Below are 15,321 nucleotides of genomic sequence, written 5' to 3' on the forward strand. Positions count from 1 at the left end.
TGGTCAGCGGCTGAGGCTGCAAATGACGGGGCTTTTGGCCTGTGCGCTGCTGTTGTGGGCCCCTCTGTCCCTGCCACCGAGAGCCAGATGCCTAGGAACCAGCAAAAACACAGCTCTTGGGGGCAAAGTAATTTTTTCTAATCTGCTGTTGCTTGAGAGGGCCCAAATGTTATGGTCAGTTTCTTCACTGTAACTTCTGGAGAAAGTTCACTTCGAGGCCCCTGCATTGAGATCACCTCGGTCTAAGTTTAGAGGGAAATTGGACAAAAACCTTCGTTTAGGGAACTGATGATGGTGGTCTCACGGGTGGTACCAAGAAACAGAGTTCCTTGTATTAAGTGCACTTCATGTATTTCTAATAAGAGGACTTTCCAGATAGCGACATTTGTTATGTTCTGGCTTTTAAAAGGTGAAATACAAATAAATTTCATAATTTATCCAACCAGTGAGCTGTAATGCCTGTTTTCTGGAATTCACCACCACTTGCTGAACTCTGGGCCTGGGGAGCCTCGGGAAGACTGTTGCTCTTTCTAAGGGGAAGTTCTTGTCTGTCACGAGTGAGCCCCATCTGGCTCGGATCTCAGCTCTGACACTTCACCAGCTGCCCTCTCTGGGCCTGTCTTCTCTGGAGATTAGACACCTTGCCCACCCTGCCCCGCCCCGCAGTTGGGAGCTCCAGTCAGGCAGGAAGTGACCATGTTCCATGAAAGAGGCTTTAGATGACTTAGTAGCGGCCCTGAGACCATCGCATGGGAGATCTGAGGTCATGGCCGTGTTTCAGTTTTGTACTCTGCCACTGGCTGTGGGACATCTGGAAAATACTTCTCCTTCCTGATGTAATTGGGCTTAAAAAGGATCCTTCTCCTGCACGTGGAGAGGGGACTGCAGTGGGGAAAGAAGGAAGCAGAGGCCAGGCGGGCGGTTGCTGCAGGTTCCGGGCAGGAGGTGGCGGCGGCCCGGGGCTGTGCAGTGGTAACGGTGGTACTGAGGTTGTCTGATTCCGCAGCTCTTGAGGGAGAGGTGTGAAAGCCGGAGAGGAGTCCAGAGGGACGCCGAGGTCTGGGACCTGCACGACCACTGAATTAAAGGAAAGATTCCATGAGGAGATGGAGGGGATGTTTCAGGAATGGGCACCTTGGACTTCACAGAGGACCTCCTGGCACCATGCACAGATACAGGAAGTGCCAGCTCTCAAGCAACTCAAAGAAATGTGACTAGGACGTGCCTGGGACCTTGAAATAACTCTAACAGTTACTCAGATGATGCCAGTTTCTCCAATGTCAGAGATGCATGTGATCAAACTCTTAAAATGACTAGACAAAATACTTCCACATTTGTTTTATTATTATTATTATTATTATTACTATTGGTCATTTTTGGCCGCCCCATGGCATATGGAGTTCCCAGGCTAAGGATCAGTTCCAAGCCGCAGTCACGACCTAAGCCACAGCTGCAGCAATGCCAGATCCTTGACCCACTGTGCCAGGCCAGAGATCGAACCTGCAACCCACTGTTCCCAAGATGCTGCTGATCCCATTGTGCCACGGTGGGAACTCCTTTACATTTGTATTAAATATAGCATAAGTAATTAAAAACGTAGGGATTTGAGGCATTCCCATTGTGGTGCAGCGGAAATGAATCCGACTAGTATCCGTGAGGATCTGGGTTCGATCCCTGGCCTCACTCAGTGGTCAGTGATCTGGTGTTGCTGTGAGTAGCGGTGTAGGTCACAGACGCATCTCGAATCCCACAATGCCGTAGCTATGGCTGACACTTGCAGCTCCGATTCAACCCCTAGCCTGGGAACCTCCATGTGCCGCGGATGTGGCCCTGAAAAGCAATGAGGATAATAATAATAATTCAGTGTTTGAAATTCACATTTCAAACTGGGCATCATGTTAAGTCTGGACACTCTACTCAATGTATATTAGCAGAATAAATGTTCTGAACATCTGCTATTTGCCAGGAAGCTCACACCTCAGTAAAAAAAAATATCATTCATGCAATTACTTGTTTTAATTACTTGTTTGTGGCTGTCTCCCCACTGATAAGTTCAGCTCTTGAGGCCAAGGATGATGCGACACTGCCCTCCATACTTGGCCCCTAGTTGACTCAATAAATATTTCTAGAGTTGAACTGGAACTAAAGGGAACTCTTTTACAATGGTACTTCCTTTCTGTGGCCACTTTTCCAGCCCAGAGTTAGAAGCTGAAAGAAGCCGGCCCTGCTGTCCATCACTGTGGGCGGAGGCAGGTCCTCAAAACCAGAAGTACAGGAGGTGGGATTTGTTGGGCAGAGGGGGTGAGGCTGGGAGCGGGTATGGTGGCTGTTGCCAGGCGAGGATCTGACCTGTCTGGGTTCTCCACGTGGTCCCTGGATGCTCTCCTGCCCTTCTCGTTAGCCCCCGGCGTTCCACCGTGTTGGCTGACGGTCCCATGGTGGGCCCCGCAAGGCAGTGGGAGTACAGCACTAAAGACAGTGGTGACAGTCGTTCTCATCCCGGGTTCCTGACACAGTGCCTGCCCTCAAATAATTTGTATGTAATCCTCCCTCTCAGCTCCTGAAAGGTGGCCCAAATCAGGCATTTGGAATACTCCAGAAAAGTCAGCCTCCTCCTTGAATCCTGACCAGCCCTGCAAGGAGAGGTGCCAGTAGCATTCCCCTTCCACAGATGATGCTGTGGAGGAGGCCAGAAGGAGTGAGTAATTTGCCCGAGCTGGGACAGGAACGACTGGGTGGTCCAGGGTAGAGGTCTCAGCACCCTGCACAGTCCCCAGTGTCTACACCACTAGCCGTGTGACCTCGGACAGCTTGTTCTAATCTCTTTGTGCCTTGGTTTCCTCATCTGTTAAAATGGGGTTAACAAACATGTCTTCCTCACAGAGTTGCGGGAAATCCAGAGGACTCATCCACGTCAAGCATTAGAACAGGGCCTGGCACAAAATAAGTGCTTAATAAATGCGTGCTAGGATTTCCCATTGTGGCGCAGTGGAAACAAATCTGACTAGGAACCATTCCATGACCAGGAATCTGGCAGGTTGGATCCCTGGCCTCACTCAGTGGGTTAAGGATCCAGCATTGCTGTGAGCGGTGGTTATGGGCCGCGGATGCGGCTTGGATCTGGCGTTGCTGAGGCTGTGGTGTAGGCGGCAGCTATAGCTTCCATTTGGCCCCTAGCCTAGGAACCTGCATGTGCTGCGTGGGTGTGGCCCTAAAAACCATGCATGCATGCATAAATAAAGGTGCAGCTACCCAGCCACTACTGTTTTTCCTCCTCCCTTCCCCGAGACCACCCAGTGCCCAGCCTCACCCAAGCAGCTTGAAGCTGTAAATGTTTGATGACTAAATACTGCTATTAAGTGATGTGTTTCCCAAACTTGCCTGGAAGACATGAATTACTGGTGAGGCGGTTGCTGCAAAACAGATTTTCAGGACCCTCCCTCAGAGATTCTGATTGGTAGATGTGGGTGGGACCTGGGAATCTGTATCTTTTAAAAAGAGCCTCAGATATGGAAGTGCTGTAAAATTTGGTTGTGATGATTGTTCCACACCTATAAATGTAATAGAACTCATTAAGTAATTAAAAAAAATAAAAAGAGCCTCAGGTAAAATGCATCTAGACTTGTATCAGAAATCCTATCATGTCAGACTGGCTGGTGTTACATGCATTACAGCTGGGGTAGGACAGCCGCTCGGTTGATGGTTAGAATCAGGTGGACAGGCTCAGTTCTTCAGGTTGCAAGACTTGAGTGATACCTTTTCTGACTCTAGAAATCATCTAGACTATCTATTTGGTCTGAAAAAAAATCACCCCACAAATTACTTACAAAGGGAAAATGAGTAACTTTGAAGTGGAGAAACCCAGGCAGACACCTTCTTTACTAAGTGGTCAGAAGTAGTATCACTAGGGAGTTCCTGTCATGGCTCAGTGGAAATGAATCTGACTGGTATCCATGAGGACACAGGTTCGATCCCTGGCCCTGCTCCGTGGGTTAAGTATCCAGTGTTGCCGTGAGCTGTGGTGTGAGTTGCAGACATGGCTCAGATGTGGCATTGCCGTGGCTGTGGTGCAGGCCAGCGGCTACAGCTCCACTTTGCCCCCTTGCCTGGGAACCTCCATATGCCGTAGGTGTGGCCCTAAAAAAGGCCAAAAAAAAAAAGTATCACCACTATTGGGACACACCGTGGGTGACTTGATGGGATGCACTTCTGAAGTTTCCAGCAGAAAAAAAAACCTGAGCCTGATTGGAAGAAAACATCAAGCAAGTCATCCACACCGAGGAACCTGCAACCTCATGGTTCCTGGTCAGATTCGTTTCCGCTGCGCCACGATGGGAACTCCCCAAACAGAGACAGTCTACACAACACCCCAAACTCTTCCAAAATGTCAAGGTCAGATTAAAGGAGACTAAAGAGGCATATAACCAGCTCCAATATTGCATGATCATGGGTTGGATCCTTGATGGGACAGAGGTTGCCCTAATGGCTGTTAATGGGCCAATTGCTGACATTTAAATATGGATGGTGGAATGAGTGATAGTATTTCTTTTCAGTGTTAGATTCCCGGATTTTACCTTTTTTTTTTTTTTTAGGGCCACACTCAAGGAAGTTCCCAGGCTAGGGGTAGAATCAGAGCTATGGCTGCCGACTTACACCACAGCCACAGTAACGTGAGGTCTGAGCTGTGTCTGTGACCTAAACCACAGCTCATGGCAATGCCGGACCCCAACCACTGAGTGAGGGCAGGGATCAAATCCGAATCCTCATGAATACTAGTCCGATTTGTTTCTGCTTCGCCACAATGGGAACTCCCTAGATTTCCTAATTTTGACAATTACACCACAGTCACATAAGAGGATGTCCTTGTTCTTAGGAGATGTGCACGGGAGAGTTTAAAAGGACGTGATGTTCCAAACTATTTTCAGATGGTTCAGAAAAAAAAAGTAGTGCATGCCTGTATTATTGACACACATATAAATAAATAATAAGATAAAGCAAATCTGCACAATGTTAAAAATTATAGGAGTTCCTGTTCTGGCTCAGCAGTTAAGAATCTGACGTAGTGTCTGTGAGGATGCAGATTCGATCCCTGGGCTTGCTTAGTGGGTTAAGGATCCAGCATTGCCATAAGCCGCAATGTAGGTCAAAGATGCGGCTCAAATCTGGCACTGCTATGGCTGTGATGTAGGCCGGCAGCTGTAGCTCTAATTCAACCCCTAGCCTGGGAACTTCCATATGCCACAGATGCAGCTGTAAAAAGAAAGAAAACAGAAAAAAAATTATAATGCTTGGAGTTCACTTGTGGCTCCATGGGTTAAGGATCTGGCCATTGTCACTGCCATGGCTCTGGTTACAGCTGTGGTAGGGGTTCAATCCCTGGCCTGGAAACTTCCATCTACATGGGTGCAGCCAAAAAAAAAAAAAAAAAAAAAAGTTAGAATGCTTTTTGTTTAAGAAAATAACAGAAGACAGGTAAAGCAGAAAAATATAAAAAATAAAGTGGAAACCACTCCTCATTCCACCCCACAGACAACCAGTTACCATTTCTGTCAATAGTGGAATATTTACCTGACCTTGGGTCACCATATTTTTGCTTGAAACTTAAAATGGGCAAATGCTTTAATTCTTGTCTATAACCTGAATCTATCTATCTATCTTTCTTTTTCTTTCTTTCTTTCTTTCTCTCTCTCTCTCTCTCTCTCTCTCTCTCTCTCTCTCTCTCTCTCTCTCTTTCTTTTAGGGATGCACCCATGGCATATGGAGGTTCCCAGTCTAGGGGTCCAATTGGAGCTACAGCCGCTGGCCTACGCCACAGCCACAGCAACGCCAGATCCGAGCCACGTCTGTGACCTACACGACAGCTCACAGCAACGCCTGGTCCTTAACCCGTTGAGCGAGGTCAGGGATCAAACTTGTGTCCCCACAGATATTAACCAGATTTGTTTCTGCTTAACCATGACAGAAACTCCTAACCTGCATTTTTCATTCCCTGATGTATCTGTCAACACCTTTCCTATCATTGTGGTTGGTTGGTTGGTTTGTTTTTTAGGGCCGCACCTGTGGCACATGGAGGTTCTCAGGCTAGGGGTCGAATGGGAGCTACAGCTGCCGGCCTACACCACAGCTCACAGCAACACCAGATCCTTAACCCACTGAGCGAGGCCAGGGATCAAACCCTCATTCTCATTGTTCCTAGTCAGGTTCGTTAACCACTCAGCCACAAAGGGAATGCCTCCTGTGGTGTTATTTTTAATGACTGCATGATACTCCTGGTGAGGATGGACCATACTTTATCAACAGGTATTTAATTTTTCCAGTTTGATTCTGTGAACTTAAACAATAATGCAGCCAGTTATTTTACCAGCAAAATGAATTTATTCAGGAGCAGCAAAGAATTACCACTCAGGACATGCAAATCACACCCAGGGCCAGTAAAACAAAGGAGAGGAAACGCTTTTGTAGAGGAGAAGGGGAAGTGGGGAGGAGCTGTTATAAACAAGTGCACTGGGAGTTCCCGTCGTGGCGCAGTGGTTAACGAATCCAACTAGGAACCATGAGGTTGCGGGTTCGGTCCCTGCCCTTGCTCAGTGGGTTAACGATCCGGCGTTGCTGTGAGCTGTGGTGTAGGTTGCAGACGCGGCTCGGATCCCGCGTTGCTGTGGCTCTGGCGTAGGCCAGTGGCTACAGCTCCGATTCAACCCCTGGCCTGGGAACCTCCATATGCCGCGGGAGCGGCCCAAGAAATAGCAACAACAACAACAACAACAAAAAGACAAAGGACAAAAAAATAAAAAAATAAATAAAAATAAAACAAGTGCACTGGAGCAAACTGGGAGTTCAGAGTATAGTGCCTTGTCATTGGCTGCATTGTGACAGTCTCTCAATGGCTGAGCTGTTCGCAAGCAAGGAAGAGATCTTTCTTCCTCCTGCTGGTGGTAGTAAAATAGTATCACTTCCTTCGGGAGATGCTAGAACGCCTCGTGTTGGGATCTGTATTCTTTTTGTTGTTGTTGTTTTTTGGTGGGTTTTTTTTGTTTTGTTTTGTTTTTTCTAGGGCCACACCTGCAGCATATGGTTGTTCCCAAGCTAGGGATCTAATCGGAGCGGTAGCCTCTGACCTATGCCACATCTGCAACCTACACCACAGCTCACGGCAACACCAGATCCTTAACCCACTGAGCGAAGCCAGGGATCGAACCTGCAACCTCCTGGTTCCTAGTGGGATTCGTTAACCACTGAGCCATGACAGGATCTGTATTGACTTTTACTGAGGCGTGCAGGAGCGCTCCCGCTTCTGGTCTCCCAGCTCCATTTTAGTGAGGTTTCCTTTTATTCATTTTCACACCTGTTATGGACAGTGCTAGCGTGAGCATCCTTCTAAATATATCATCTAAGTATTTTATATACAGAGCTGCTGGGTCAGATGAGAGAGGTTGAGAGAGGCAGAAACAGGGAGAAAGACAGAGAGAGACAAAGTCTGAGGAGACAGAAGGACCTCCCCAAAGAGAGACAGAGACAGAGAGAGGGTGCCAGAGTCAGACACCCAGAGAGACAGAGAGAAAGAGAGACGGAGAAAGATCAAGGCGGAGGGAGAGACTGGGAGAGAGAAGGGTTAGTGCCTCTCCAAGGGGACAGTGAGGGAGCTGGCCTGAGGCATCGAGGCCCCAACAGCCCAGCCACAGGAATCCAGGCAGGGAATGACTAAGCGACTTTTAGGAACACACCCTACAGATAGAATTGTAGACGAGGTCAGTGTCCTTTGTGCAAGGATTTTCATGGGACTATTGTTCCCGGTAAGCAAAAGATGAGAAGCCCCTCGTTGCCCATCAGTGAGGAACTTATAGATTGTGCTCTAAGTGCTGGTAGGAGCCCTGTCTCCAAGTCAGGCTGCCAGATTTAGCCAATAAAAATACACGAGGTCCAGTTAAGTTTGAATTTCAGATACAGACTAAGTCTCCCATGCAGACTTATACTAAAAGCTTACTTCTTGTTTATCTGAAATTCTAGTTTAATTGGGTATCTGGGTTTTATCTGGCAGCCCTATCGCCAAGATCAGTGAGAACTGCAAGGTGAAGTGAAGACAGAGCAGGGGTGTGTGTGCTCATTTCTGGGAGGAGGGCTTCTGAGGTGGCTCATCCAGGTTCTAGCTCCTGACCTAGGTGGCAGCTGTAGTTCAAGGGAAGAGGCCTATCCAGGGTCACAGAACCACAGGTGGTGGGGCTAGGTTGGAACCTCAGCTTTGTACTCTGCGGTCATTCGTGTATATGTCTTTTTTTTTTTTTTTTTTTTTTTTTGTCTTTTGTTGTTGTTGTTGTTGTTGCTATTTCTTGGGCCGCTCCCGCGGCATATGGAGGTTCCCAGGCTAGGGTTGAATCGGAGCTGTAGCCACTGGCCTACGCCAGAGCCACAGCAACTCGGGATCCGAGCCGCGTCTGCAACCTACACCACAGCTCACGGCAACGCCGGATCCTTAACCCACTGAGCAAGGGCAGGGACCGAACCCGCAACCTCATGGTTCCTAGTCGGATTCGTTAACCACTGCGCCACGATGGGAACTCCCGTGTATATGTCTTAGAAGTGTTCATGTAGTCAATAAAAATATTAAAACCAAACCACAGTTTTCTAAACTCCATTTGAACATTTCTAATTTTAAAAAAGAGCAGCAGGAGTTCCTGCTGTGGTGCAGTGGGTTCAGAATCTGACTGCAGTGGCTTGAAGTCACTGCCGGGGTGAGGGATTGACCCCTGGCTGTTGCGGTGGGTTAAGGATCTGGCATTGCCACAGCTTCAGTGTAGGTCTCAGATACGATCCTGAAACTTCCATATGCCAAGAGTGTGGCCAGCGGAAAAAAAAAGAGGAATTCCTGTTGTGGTGCAGCAGAAACAATCTGACTAGTATGCATGAGGATTCGGGTTTGATCCGTGGTCTCGTTAGTGAGTTAAGGACCTGGCATTTCCATGAGCTGTGGTGTAGGTCACAGACACGACTTGGATCTGGCATTACTGTGGCTGTGGCGGAGGCCGGCAGCTGTAGCTCCAGTTGGACCCCTAGCCTGGGACCCTCCATATGCTGTGGGTGTGGCCCTAAAAAGCAAAAAAAAAAAAAAAAAAGGCAAGGCGTTTCCTTGTGGCACAGCGGGGTAAGTATCTGACATTGTCACTGTGCCATGAGTTCAATCCCTGGCCTGGGAACTTCCACATTCCACAGGCACAGCCAAAAAAGACTGGCAATCTCAGAAATTCTAAGGGGCCTAGGGCTCTCTCCGTCCTGAAGCCTCTGCCACCTGAACTGCTTTCACACCCTGGAACACTCATCTGCCCCGGGCTCTCTAATCACGGTGGCCAGTGGTCACTGCTGCCCAGAATGTCTGCTCACTTCCTCTCACACCTGCCCATCCTGTGACCTCAGCCTGAAGTCAGTCAGTCTCACCCTTCTGACTCACCTGGGCCCCTCTGGGTTGGTGGGGAGCCCAGTACCGCTCTTCCTCCCCTGTGAGCTCCGGGTGCCGGGGCTTGTTTGTGACCCGGCCGGTTCATTATAAGATCCTGGCCCGCTAGACACTAGACCAGGGGCTTTCCATCACTGGGTTACTGTGACTCGGGCATAATAGCCTGTCACTTCTCTGAGCCTCAGTTTTCTTACTGGTAAAAGGGGTTAATACCCTTGCTTACCACTCAGGGCTTGCTGCGGGGGGTCACATAGCCACTGTGGCAGCAGTGAGAGGGTGACGACTTGAGCATCTCAGAGGTGATGAGTGACCTGAGAGCAGCTCTGGGAAGATCTGGGGGAGAACCACAAGTGCAAAGGCCCTGCTGTGGAAAAGAACCTGTGTGAAGAGGAGGCAAGAGGGCCCGATGAGTCTGAAGCAGATGAATGCGGGGAGAGTGGAGGAGAAGAGCCCGCCGGGCGAGGTGAGCCAAGAGCAGGGTTTGGATGTTATTTCGACCTAAGGAAATCATTTGTTCTCACGTTCCCCTCTTCGGCAACATCACCCACACCTAGTGGTCCAGAGATGCACAGAGGTCTCCAGGTGTGAAAGATGGGTGCAGGTGGGGAGCGAAGAGGCCCTGGGGCTTTTCCTGGAAACAGGTTCCTCCTTCTGCCAGGAAGTGGAGATAACAGGTGATATCAGTGCAGTCTGAGGGGCGAGGCTGCCAGGGCAAATTAGTGTGCGAGATAGTCTGTGAGATAATGGATGTGAGCCCCTTTGGCAAATGCGTGGAGATTAGCTGGCAAGCCGTGCTCGGCATGGTAGCAAGATCGCTAGGGCCTGCGTCAGGTCTGGAGCATCAGTGGCTCTCCGGGTGAGATGTTGGCTCAGCAGGTGTGGAGAGGTCTAGCTTCAGGGCCCCACTCAGCCCTGACACATCCACCCTCAAGGCCTCGATACCTGCCATTTAACCAGGGCAATCCCCTCTTCCCGGTTGCCTGGGATTGTTCCAGAAACCCTCAGTCCTGGGCAAACCAGGACAGTTGTCCCCTACTTATTACCCATATTCACTAGATAAAGAAACGAGATCACAGCGGCTGGCAGTCAATATTTGCCTGGATTTTGTGGCTGGGGTTTTTTCATGACAAAGTATTTGAAATAGTGACACATGCCTGTGAAATAACTGATTCATACCCTGGTGACCAGGCAGGTTAAGGATCTGACATCGTCCCTGCTGTGGCTCAGGTCACTTCACTGCTGTAGTGCAGTTTCAATCCCTGGCTTAGAAACTTCCACCTGCTGATGAGCTGGAAAAAAAAGTAAATGGAGTTCCTGCTGTGGTGCAAAGCAATAGGTGGGGTCTCTGGGTCTCTGGATCCCCGGTGCTGCACAGTGGCTTAAGGACCTGGAGTTGCTGCAATCGTGGCTCAGATCTGATCCCTAGCCAGGGAACTCCATCTGCCACGGGCTGGCTGAAAAAAAGAAAAAAAGTAATGACATTAATAGTTGCAAGTGTTTAAAAATGATTTTTAAGACACAGGAAATGCGTGTCGTAAAAGATCCTTCCTCCTCCTGCCAGGCTGCCACCCAGGTCCCCTCCTCAGAGACAACCCTCCCCCACCCCGGACTAGTTTCTAGTTCTCCCTCCAAGGGTTGTTTCTAAGAAATACCCACACATCGCTTCCTCTTTATGCGCAAACTATTATCATATTGTGTGTGCTATTCTGGGCCTTGCTGTTTACCACTTGATGTCTCTCTCTTGCACTCTCTCTCTTTTTTTTTTTTTTTGGCCACTCCTGTGCCATGTGGAAGTTCTGGGGCCCAGGACTGAACTGGCACAGCAGTGATCCCAGCTGCTGCGGTGACAATGCCAGGTCCTTAACCAGCTGTGCCACATGAGAACTCCACTCCATCTGATTCCACACCCATTACCTATAGAACTTTCTCCTTTTTGACAGGGGGCTAATCTGACTGCACTATAAGGTATTAACTGGTCCCCACGTGGACCTTGGCTCCAGTGCAGGAGTGTCCAATACCACTTGGGGATGCTAAAGGGACACCTATGTAGGTGAGCCTCCTGCACAGAGACTTGCACACAGCAGGTGCTCAGCAGATTGGAATAAAAAGGATTTATCTAGCTTTTCTTGGAGCTCTCAGCCCTGGGCCACACCCAACTTCCCTTGAAAGCCTTTTGTGTCCTAGGATGATGACTTTGATTCCTTCACAGAGGGCCTTCTGAGTCAGGCCCAAGGTTGAATCACTGTGTGTGTTCAGGCAGGTGAGAGACACTCAAGAGGTTTTATTTTTTAAATCAAGGATAAGGAAGGAGGTTGAGCCTGGTTTTGTTCATTGAACTTTCCATGGACAATGTCTTCTTCCTGTTTGAGATTAACGCTGATTGATCCACTCACCGAATGATGATCTAATCGAGGGGGCAGTTAGCCTAACATACAGTTTTTAGTGATTAGGAAGTTCATCAACTCAGTGACCAAAGGACACACAGGGCTCATTCGGGACACAGAGAAAAAATAAACGGCTTTGGAGTATGGAAAATTGCTCCACCCAAGCATGTAAATGCAGATTGTAACTAGAAGCTCTCACTTTCCCTTATCAGATGGGAAAAGATAAAATTTGAGGAGTTCCCATTATGGCTCAGGGGTTAACGAACTGAGACTAGGATCCACGAGGACACAGTTCTTCGGGTTCTTCCATCCCCAGCCTCGCTCAGTGGGTTAAGGATCCAGAGCTGGTGTTGCCGTGAGCTATGGTGTAGGTCACAGATGAGGCCTGAGCAGCTGCAGTTCCAATTCAACCCCTAGCCTGGGAACCTCCATATGCCTCAGGTGCAGCCCTAAAAAGACGAGAGACCAAAAAAAAAAAAAAAGACAAAATTTGACAATACCGTACTTCCACCAGGTTTTGAGAAAAGTCCCCCATCTCCCTGTTGGTGGAAGAATGATTTACTTTAACCTCGTTAGAGGGCATTTGCTAACACTTTTTGTAACATAATTTTTGGGTGCAATTATGTGTGCAATACAAGAGAGTCACTGAAATTGCCACCTTGTTTGTAACAGCAAAAAATTGTATTCTAGGAGTTCCCGTCGTAGCTCAGTGGTTAACGAATCTGACTAGGAACCATGAGGTTACGGATTTGATCCCTGCCCTCGCTCAGTGGGTTAAGGATCCGGCGTTGCTGTGAGCTGTGGTGTAGGTCACAGATGCGGCTCGGATCCCATGTTGCTGGGGCTCTGGTGTAGGCCAGTGGCTACAGCTCCAATTACACCCCTGGCCTGGGAATCTCCATATGCCGTGGGAAGCGGCCCTAGAAAAGGCAAAAAGACCAAAAAAAAAAAAAAAATTGTATTCTAATCTAAATGCCTATCACAAGTCCTCTTGTTAGATAAATTGTGTGATTGTGGTATAATCCATACAATGAGAAAGTGTGCCATTCTGCAACAGATGAAGGGAGCCACATGACATGATGGAGCAACTTTCAAGGTACACAATATAGTTACTTGGGAGGAAAGACTAGCTTGTGGGCTCCCACTTATGTTACTTAAAGAAGGGGTGTACAGATTCATGCACATATGTATGTCTTTCCTTGTCTCTATAAAGACCATCTCTGGACGGTCATACAAGGAACTGGTAAAAATGTGACTGGTATAAATAAACCACAATTTTTTTTTTTTTTTGTCTTTTTTTTAGGGCCGCACCTGCAGCACATGGAGGTTCCCAGGCTAGGGGTCTAATCCAAGCTGTTGCTGCTGGCCTACGCCAGAGCCACAGCAACGCCAGATCCAAGCTTCGTCTGCGACCTACACCACAGCTCACCACAACGCCGGATCCTTAACCCACTGAGCAAAGCCAGGGATTGAACCTGCAAACCTCACGGTTCCTAGTCAGATTCGTTTCCGCTGTGCCACGACGGCAACTCCATAAAACACATTTTTAGTTATTGTTCTTACTTTTAGTGGGGATGGACACTTGTTGAAAGTGCAGACTTTTATTCAAATTTATCTTCCTTTCAGAGGCCTTTCGTGGCCAAAGTAGATATTCCCAAACCCTTCTCCAAGGCAGCTGTGCCAGTTTTCATCCCCATTCGAGGCACGGGCACCCAGCCCCGAGCTACGACCAGCAGAGGGCGCCGCAGGGCCGCGCCCCGGGGCGCGGGGCGGGGAGAGACGGCCTGGCCCGGCCGGGTCCGCTGCAGCCCAGCCGCAGAGCCCGTTCCTTTCTGGGAGGCCCTGACAGCACCGCATCAAAAGTGTCGCCTCGCCTTCACCTGCAAGGCGGCCTGGGACCGCACCTCCGGGAGCTGGCCGGCGGCTCCTGGGCCTCGCCCAAACCCTCCTCCCACTTCGCTGTCTCCGGCCGCCTCCTGGCGGGAGGAGCGCGCAGGGGCGAGCGGGGAGGAGAAACCGCGGGGACAATTCAGTCACAAGGGAGGGCACTGCCCAGATCCGAGGAAGGCCCCTCCCCGCTTACACCTCCGGGAGGGCGCAGGTGACCCACCTGAGGAAAATGGAAAGTGGGAGGCCCGGGCAATGGCGTTTTGCGTACCAGCGGCCTCCAAACTCTACCCATCCTGGCATCTCCACGCGATAGAACACCCACCTTTTACAGTTGAGGAAATAAATTGAAGCTCAGGGTGACCCAGGAGGAGGTAGAGCAGTAATCCGTCACTTACCAAGCGCTTGTTTGAGCACCTACTAAGTGCTTTGAAGAAAACTGAATAGAGTAATGGAATAAAGTGATGTGGTGGGTGAGGCAGGGTCCTACTTTGGCTGGGATGATCAGAGAAGCCTCCCTCGAAGAGGTGACTTAAAAATTTATGTTCAATGTTATTCTTACCAAAAGTATATAAATTGTCTACATGAAGTTTAAAGACTAATAATACATTTCTTCCTGTTTGAGAAACAGAACATAACCCTGGACAGCAGAAATTGACAGGACATTGTAAATCAACTATAATACTTTTTTTTTTTTTTCCTTTTTAGGGCCCCAATCACGGCATGCAGAGGTTCCCAGGCTAGGGATCGAATGGGAGCTATAGCTGCCGGCCTACACCAGAGCCACAGCCACACAAGATCCAAGCTGTGTCTGCGACCTACATCACAGCTCACCGCAACGCTGGATCCTTAACCCACTGAGCAAGGCCAGGGATCAAACCGCAACCTCATGGTTCCTAGTCAGATTTGTTGCTGCTGCACCATGACAAGAACTCCTATAATTTAAAAATTTTAAAAAAAGAAACGGAACATTACCAAGAACACACTAGAAGCCCCTCCTCCCCCAGCTAACCACACTCCAGAATTTTGTGTTAAACATTTCCTTGCTTTTCTTTGTAGTTTTACCACCTCCATATACATTCCTCGACAATAAAGGGTTTGGTTTGCCTGCTTTTGAACCTGATGTAAATCCAACTAACTGTATGCATTGGTTCGAATTGGTTCTTTTTGCTTAAAATGATGTCTCCGAGATTCATCCCTATTGTGTTGCATGGAGTTGTAGTTTTGTTTTTTGGATTTTTTTCTGGCTGCCCTTGCGGCATGTGGAAGTTCCTGGGCCAGGGGTTGACTCGCAGCGCAGTTGCAATCTGTGCTACAGCTGCAGCAATGCCGGGTCCTTAAACTGCTGCTCTGCACGGGAACTTGTAATTCGTTTTTATTGCTGTATAGTATTTCACTGTGGGATTGTACCACAGTTTATTAATCCATTCTACTGTTGACAAACACTTGAGTTATTTCCAGGTTTTTTTGTTTGTTTTGTTCTTTGTTGCTGTTAGGAACAAGGGTGCAATGAATATTGTTTCTTCTGGGATTAGTGCTGGGCCAGCAGGTCTCAACCTCGGCTGCTCACTAGAATCACCTGGGGAGGTTTTGTAAATGCTA

The sequence above is a fragment of the Sus scrofa genome, chromosome 17, assembly GCF_054392235.1.
Source record: "Sus scrofa isolate SSC_HxYL_T2T_F1_AM1 chromosome 17, Sscrofa_HxYL_maternal_Yorkshire_Landrace_v2.0, whole genome shotgun sequence".
Classification (NCBI taxonomy): domain Eukaryota; kingdom Metazoa; phylum Chordata; class Mammalia; order Artiodactyla; family Suidae; genus Sus; species Sus scrofa.